General features: G+C 40.1%; 1 protein-coding gene across 2 annotated transcripts in view; it reads right to left on the bottom strand.

Annotated features, from left to right (window-relative positions):
* Window positions 1-6,056, bottom strand: part of AKAP3 (A-kinase anchoring protein 3) — a 39,640-nt gene extending 33,584 nt beyond the window's left edge. For both annotated transcript variants that reach the window (XM_006172025.2, XM_006172026.2), the window contains exons 1-2: window positions 5,888-6,056; window positions 2,167-2,271 (exon numbers count right to left, since the gene is read on the bottom strand). The gene's annotated coding sequence lies outside the window, so the exon portion shown is untranslated. The remainder of the gene's footprint in view (window positions 1-2,166; window positions 2,272-5,887) is intronic.
* Window positions 6,057-8,697: the final 2,641 nt, after the last annotated feature.

Here is an 8,697-nt window from a genome sequence, read left to right as displayed (position 1 = left end):
CCTTCAGTGAAAAACTCTAAAAAAAAAAAAAAAAAAAAAGAAAGCATGGGGGAAAAAGATGGCCAAGTTTTCCTCCCTAATGTCCCAAATATCTTTGTGAAACAGACATGTATTTTAATATTTTGATTCCAACTAACCAGTGGTTTAAAATTCTGTTATAAAATAGCCCAACAGTGTATCCTAAATTGCATGTTATAAGGAATTGCCTGAAATAAGTAGAACTTCATTAGAGGATGAAATATTCCCAGTTAATTGGAAATATTTAAAGAGACTTTGAACTATAATGGAGATAGACCTCCTCCCTCCCTCAAAGTCAACACAAATCAAAGACAGATTAAACACACAGTTTAAACACATATAAGCTGATGTTGTGTTTGTTACACAGATTATTATAGAATTTTTTATTTTCTGCCATAGGGTACATGACCTCACTGAAGAGAGTGAGAAAGTGAGAAATCACCCTCCAGGGAGGTGTGACCTTGCCGCAACCCCTTCTCCTCCATCTTCCTCAGGATTTTGGGCATGCAAGCACACGTGTCCGGTGAGAGTTTCAAGCCACTGGGTTTGGGATTCGAATCATAGTTGGCCATGTTGGAGTCCAGCACCTTAACCACTATACCACCTCCTGGCCCCTTTTCATGACTTTTTAAAGTGTATTTATTTTTTCCATGAGAGAGGCAGAGATACAGAGAGAGAGAGAGAGGAGAAGAGAGAGGACGGGCACCCTTACTAGGGTCCCCATGCCATTATCTACTCTCCACCCTCACCCTGGCTGGATTGTGGGCACATTTGCATGGCCTCAGTGTGCTCAGGGAGGTCCTGGGATGCAAACCTGAGACCCTTCCCATTTGGGCCCAGTTATAGCACTGTTGTGGCACTTCCTGTCCCCTAGGTAACTATTAAAAAAAACTTTAAGGCCTTTCAAGAGCGGCTGGTTCTTTGTTTCCACAAAGATTTTTACTCATTTTCACACGCTACTCAGATTACCGTGTAAGGAAACAGTTTCTTTTCCTCTTTCAGATACCATAGTACATAAGATTCTCTGAGTAAACAGTGAGTTCTCCACCCAGATTAGACCTTAGAATCACCCAGAGAGCTGATTAAAGATACTGAATTTGACTCACCACTCCCAGAAAATCTTATTTCAATAGTTTTCTGTTGGAAAAATTTAAGCATTAAGTTTCTTCTTTTTTTTTTTTTTTTTCCAGTTTTGCTATAGAACAGGTATGCTCACCAGAGAGAAAAACAGCGTGAGGAAGTGAGAAAGCACCCTCCACGGGGAGATGGCCACACCACAATACCTTCCCGGCTTCATTCTCCTCTCAGGATTTTGGGGCATGTGTGAACATGCACCCAGCACGTCCTTCAAGCTGCTGGGTCCAGGACTTGAACTGTAAAGCTGGCCAAGTGGGATATAGCACGCCAACCACCACGCTACCAGCCCTAAGCACTGAGTTTCTTAAAAACTCCCTGGTGATTCTAATATACATACATCTAGAATTGAGAATTCCTGGATCTGGGCTTATCTGGAGAGACCCACTCTGAGAAAGGCTGGCCTTCTCCAGAAAGATAATTACTTATGCTTTCTTTAAAAATATTTCTCTGAGACATTTTCTAACCTTCTTTGGTATCTTATTTTAATCTTTTGCTACCTTAACAAGGAAGTTGCTAATGGCTATGAAGTTTAGCTCCGTATTGCCCTCAGCACCTCACTATTCCATATGCATGTAATTCTGCTAGCATTCATTACCAGGAAAAAAGAATGGATGGTACTATTAATGTAACAAAGAACGAGAAGACTTAGAAGCAAGTTGTCCTGGACAGTGAAAGAGCCAGAAAGAAATGTTCTTTTTCTCAGTTCATATTTCATTCAAATGAGTTGTTTCTAACAAAGAGCAACAAAATCAGTAAGATCTGGGACTGGCATGTAGTGTGGTCATTAAGGATGCTGAACTCTCACATGGCCGACCATGGTTCGAGTCCCACACCTGGCAACTTTCTCTCTCTCTCTCTCTCTCTCTCACTGTGTCCCTCTCTGGTCAAATAAAAATTAAAAAAAATTAAAAAATCAGTAAGATTTAGTGCTTTATTTAGCTATTAAATATACCACAATTAAAGAGGATGAAAATTAAGTACAAAGAGGAAGGAAATGAAGGGATCACTTACTTTTATTGAGGACAGGTTCTGAGATGTGAAGAAAACTCTTGACTAATCTGTTGTCGGCACTATCCCTAAGTTTACCCACCCCTCCTGCCATGTAATAGGAGGAATCTGCAATGGAAAGACACAAATATAAATGACCAATTTCACGTATGAACCCAACTGCTCTTACTATGAAACAACGACCTGAGCTCATTTTTCACCTGCACAACACACAAGTGATAACGATTCACAGAGGGAGTTGTGTTTTATTCTTTGGGTATTCTGATGGTCCACAGATGACAAACGGTACCACATTCAGGGCAATAATTCCTTAAATGACTATTACTATTCTCCACTTTCAAATCATCGGTAGATGGGCTTGTTTAACACTGAGGATACTCGGGACCAGCAGATGGCATAATGGTTATGTCGCTGGACTCCCACATGGCCAACTGCAGCCTGAATCCCGGACGCAGAGGCTTGAAACTCACACCGTGTGCGTGTCCATGCCCAAAATCCTACGGGGAGACAGGAGGAGAAGAGACTACGGTGTGGCCATCCCCCTTCGGGGGGGATTTCTCTTTTTCTCGCTCTCTGGAGAGTACATACACCCTATAGCAAAAATCTCTTAAAAAACAAAAATGATAATGAAGATATCAAAAAGTTTTTGTCCCAGCCTTTTTTTTTTTTTTAATTGCTGAAAGAGAATACGAATTCAAACACACATATGGGAGAGAGAGAGAACCGCCAATGGGGCATGGTCATGCCTCAGTCCTTTTTCCTCTGTCCCATCCTCTCAGGGTTGGGGAATACACGTGCCTTCATGTGGGGCACAACTCAAACACAGTCAGCCATGTGAGGTCCTGCTTCCAATATACAGTGCCTAACCACTGTGCTAATGGACTGACTTGACGATGAAAAGTTTAGCATAATCTCAAACTTGCTTGACTAGGAAGTGAGGACATAAATAGCTTGGATGGAAACAACTGCTCTGAATTCATGAAACTCAAACACGCTGTAAGCTTTCCTTTGAGGGTTTGAGAGAATTATACATTCTTATTCTTTTTTTTTAGAATTCTGTTAGTCGACTTTATTTATTTATTTTAATTTGACCAGTGAGGGACAGAGTGAGGGAGAGAGGGAGGGAAAGCGAGAAAGCAAGCTGAAAGGTCTGGGACTCAAACCACAGTTGGCCATGTGGGAGTCCAACACCTGCTGGCCCCTACATTCTTATTCTATAAAAGAAGTTCATAGTTAATATTTCTCAAATCAATTAATTGCCTTACAGTATCTCTAAGACATTCAATAGAAGACAGGAGGGAATTATATTCTCATTTTGGAATATATACACAGCTCCCCAATAATGTCTCTCTAAATCCCACCCTTAACTCACAGCCCAGGTGAAAAGTTATCCCACCCATGACATATTTTCTCAATGTCTAACTGAACATGATTGCCCCCCATCAGTTTCTATCACATTTCATTTCAACATTTATACCCTGTCTAGCATTTAACTGCTTGCATGTATTTCATGTCTTATACTACAATAGATAGCTTCATGAGCGCAGAAGCATTTTCTTACTCATCTTGGTATCCCTCACAGTAGCTAGTATTTGAAAAGTATTAATGCTTAGTAATTATCTGCTGACATAATGACTTCACAAATTCTTCCCAGTTCTGACTTCTGATAGCTCATTCTTTTTCTTTATTAATCTTTCTCTCTCTCTCCTTTCTCTTTCTTTCTTTCTTTCTTTCTTTCTTTCTTTCTTTCTTTCTCTCTCTCTCTCTCTTTCTTTCTCTCTTTCTTAAACTGGAGAGTCTGAGAACAAAAAAGAAACGGCTGGCTCAAATTTTCTATGGTGCTCAGTCAGATCTTCTTAAGCTTTTGAGGGTAAGTAAAACCCTGAGGTTTATCTAGTAATTTACTTACAGACCTTTTTCAAAACTCCAATAATACAAATAAATCAACATCTCGTAAGTTCTCCTCTATTCTAACGAACAAAGTACACTTCCAATAATACAAATAAATCAACATCTCGTAAGTGCTCCTCTATTCTAACGAACAGAAAGTACACTTACGAGTCAACTGTATTCAGCAAACACTGCAGTTACATACGCTCTTAAGTCTTATGCTGTCTTCTATGTCCCCTCTGGGCTTATCTGCATCCATGAAGTGTCTTTCAGCCTATTAAAACCCCATAAATGGGGTTTTGTATGCTGATAACGCATACAAAAAGGTACTTACCTACTTCAATGATAATGATACCCAAACTTTTAAATCAATGTATATTATTTTTATGATGAAGTGGAAAAGAAGGAAGACCTAAGAGTGGAATGGGGTCAATAAATGGATCGATAAATTTCTGTAAGTTCAAAAGTTGTTGAATAATATCCTGAAGTAAGAGTGAAAAAGAAAAGAGAAAATGATGCTTTGTGCTATCTATCAAATTTGATAAGGAAAGAAAACTGACTACATACAACATGCAAAGATAAATGGATTATTTATTCCAACACCTTTCCCTTACAGATTTGGAAACTGAGGCTCAGAAAGGAAGGGCTAGGGTCAGTGGCTCTATTCCTTTAGGTCTTCCAGCTCTGTAGTGGAACATCGTGGAAGCTGTACGATTTTCTTATGGCTAATAGAGGGATCCTGAGGCCAAAGGAGGGATTGGACTAACATGCCAACCTCAAGTTGAGGAGTTCAAACCACACACCACACATGCCAATCAGGGAGGGCATAAGCCACACAGAGGGTGGCTGTTGTGGCTGTGTTTACATTTCCATATTAAAACATTTTTCTTGGCACCTGTCTTAAGAGTAGATCTTGTTTACTCAAGATTCTTAAATTCATGAAGTCAATGTACAGGTGGCATAAAGGAGACTTACAGGATTGTTATACAGCTGCTCAAATGTCAAGGTTTATTCTAAGAGGGAATAAAACGTGTTTATTACATCCATTCTCTTTTGCTCCCCCTCTTTCTTTAAGTGCCTGGTACATTGCAGAAACAATAAATTTGGTTGCTGCTGAAATCAGAGTTTCACCTGACTTTGTGTAAATAACGATTATTAGCGTGTGTGTCTTTCAATGGCACCGTCTATTGTTAAACTCTTCTGTGGCTCTCCTTTACGTTCACTTAGTAATCGCTTCTTCTTCTAGATCCCTGTTAGTGCAGATACTTTCTTTACACAGCTATAGGCATCCTTCCCTTTCCCAGCTCTCTATTGTCTAGCCAAGCCTTCAGAAATAATACAGTATAAAAATGGAGGAGTTGGATACAAGAGTTATACCAACATGATTTTGCTCTGAGAATTCTGGAAAGAAACGCTCTTCTGGGATGGTCAGCCAAACAGTGAAGAGGAACATAGAGTAGGTTTCAATCTTCCACTTTCACTTCAAACTATGGGGTTGGCAGAAAAGTCATCACGTATTTCTATGCAAAAACGTGTCATGACTTTTCCAATGACCCAGTATGATGCAGGGAATAATCTTTCTCATGTCCCTAACGGGATGCCAAGGAAACCTGGTTAAATCGTAACACAATCCAAACTTCAGCAGCAAAGGTAGTTTGGTTGTAATGCTGCTAAGGAAAGCTCAGTTATTTCCAAAGGTCTCAGAAGTGAATTAAAATTGGCTGAGAGGAAGGATGAAGCTGGGCTGGACGCAAAAAGCTAGCCATCTCTTGTCATCAAGTTCTCCTTTCTAACCAGAGGATCAGAAAATGGTCTGTTCTCAGGGGTTTCCTACCTCTGTAGCACTGAAACAGTGAACCACAGAAGACTCGAGAATATACTTGTAAAGACAACGAAGATGCTGGGATGTTCTTGCTCAGCTCAAGATCTTGTTTCCTTCCCCAGCCTTCCATTCACCTCCTCCTTGTTGGGACTGGAGAGTGACATCAGAATCACAAGTGGTGATATCACTGTCTCTATAGCAACAGTGGTGAGGCCACCAGAAACTGAGCAGCCAAAAGGCGAGAGGGAAGATGAAGATACATTCCAAGGTTTTGCTGCTTAGTTTGGAAGGAGTAGGCTGGGTTTCTCCTGACTAATTCTCTCCTTTTTGTGTTTGACTTAGGTGGGAAACTATGGGAGGGGAAATTTTGCCAATGGATTTCACTTAAAACAAGAGTATTATGCATTAAGAAATCCAGATGGCTGCAGAAAATAAGGAATAAAAAAGTTGAGGGGCTGGCAGGTAGTGTGGTGGTTAAGGGCACTGGACTCCCACATGGCTGACCAGTTTGAGTCCCGGACCTGGTGGCTTGATTTCTCACTTTTTCTTGCTCTCTCTGTCAAATTAAAATAAATACAATTAAATAAAATAATTCTTTAAAGAATAAATAAAAAAATTGAGGGTTTGCTAATCTATGGAAAGCCTATAGAACCACTTTATTTTGTGGGATTCAGCCTGGACATGCATTCATCTTTTTTTTTTTTTTTTTTTTTTTTTTTTTTAAGATTTTTGCTATGGGGCGTGTGTGTGCTGCAGAGACAGAAAATGAGAACTCACTCCCCAGCAGGGGATGGTCACATCAGAATCCCTTCTCCATTCTCCTCTTGGGGTTTTGGGCACCCACACACAAGTAACCGCTGTGTTTTAGGCTGCCGGGACTGCGACTTGAACCATAGTCCATTATGTGGGAGTCCAGCAATGAAACCACTACGCCATCTACTGCTCTCACATCTTACCTTTTTGTTAAAAAGTAACTTTGGGGATATTTTGCCTAAACTGACAGTCTCTGGGCTATCATTTGTCAAAGAGATGGTAGCACTAATCTGTACTCTGCGATGCCGTCTGGAGGAATTGTTCTGGGATAAATCAGACCAACAGCCGTGGTTGGTAATTCCTTCTAGGCTTTAGGACAACTCTCTTAGTACATTCTCTTTGGAATGTTACCTTAATGTGGATTAATGATTAAATATAGGATTAATATATAGCTTGCATGATGCAAAAAGAATTTCCAATCAAGGTAGAAAATAAAACAAATGCTAATGAATTCCAGTGACTAGTTTATTATGAGCTTTCTTCAACAAAGTTATTTATTGATAATGTTGTTATATTAGGTCTCAGTTTCTTCATATTTAAAATAAAGAAATTAGGCTTGTTGATCTTTTAACGTGGCTTCCAGCTGTAACATTCCATAATTTTAATACTTCAGGGGTATTTGAACAGGGTCGTAAAACCTATTTACAATACTTTCATAGTTGACAAAGCACCCTCACATCAATTAAGTCATATGATCCTCATAATAACCTTTTGAAGTAACAGGGAAGGTATGATTTTCTCTGACAGGAGTAGAAACTTGCCCAGGTCATAGCTAGTAACTGGTGTAACCGGGACAGGGATATTATCCTAGGTGTTAAAATTGGTGCTCTTTCAACTCTACCATACCTTGCAACTAGAAATGAGAACAGGAGGCAGTGTTTGCCTTAGAGATTTAAATAATGTAATTGGCAATGTTACATAGGGGTTAAGACGTTGCTGATGACAGTGAGGTATGTCAACGTATCAGAAACAGGAGAGTGTTAATATTCACATTAGCCCCAGAATTAGGTGCTAAGTGAACATAGGATGGATGAAGCCAAGAAATGTGACAGTAGAGCATTACTAAGCTTCTTCGATGAAACTTCAAGGTTTTTCTTCCTCTGCCAATGCAATTTGGTAGGTGCACTTCACTAACAGCGGAGACTGGATAAAGCAGAAACAACGAATCTTACAAGCCTAGCAATAAGCAAACCTAGTAATAATACTCCCTCCAGGCCACTGTCTATCCTAGCTCACTGTCCAACCCATACTCTTTCTTCCTGAAAAAACTGAAATGCTGAAAGAATTACCACATCTACAAACACCCAACTAAGCTCAAGGTACATTTCACAAGATAACTGGCTGCTGACTCCTACTCGGGGATCTATCTGCAGGTTGACCAGAATAAGGCAATTCAAAATTCAAGGTCTTAGTCTAACCTCTCTGGATTCTCAATGTCAATTAGATAGCTCTTTCTAGAACAATGCTGATTCTCAAACGGGTCCATAGCTTTTTTTTAAAAAAAAATTATAAACCAACACTCTCAAGAAAGAGTCATCTCCTTAGCGAGATGTTCAGACACTACCCATTTCAGGTGGGTCAGATTTCCCGAAGCCTACTCAGGAATGGCATTCCAGGTTAAGAACTGGACTCATGGTCATCAGACAAAAAAACAACACGTGGAATGATCATGAAAGGGTTAAAAAAAAAGTCTCCCAAGTGGCTTGGGACTGGAAAGGATCAATTCGGGGTCTCTGTCTCCTTGGCACTGAGTTGATTTGTGTTACACTGAGGCCTTGATAGGGAAGCTCATTAAATCTCCTAGATGCTTCACAGTCTTTCTCCTCCCTTTTTCTTCCTAGCCTATCTGGCCCTCCAAGTCAACACTTTTATTTTTCTAAGTCTCTTCCTATCTTCTTTTCTTTCTTTTTTTTTTTTTTTTTTGGAGAGGTTTTTCACTATAGGGCGCGTGCGCTCGCCAGACAGAGAGAGACAGGGAGACAGAAAGCGAGAAATCACCCCCCAGGGGG

This window comes from Tupaia chinensis, unplaced genomic scaffold (assembly GCF_000334495.1).
Source record: "Tupaia chinensis unplaced genomic scaffold, TupChi_1.0 Scaffold150288_1, whole genome shotgun sequence".
Lineage (NCBI taxonomy): Eukaryota > Metazoa > Chordata > Mammalia > Scandentia > Tupaiidae > Tupaia > Tupaia belangeri.
This window is presented reverse-complemented; position numbering and strand designations above follow the sequence as displayed.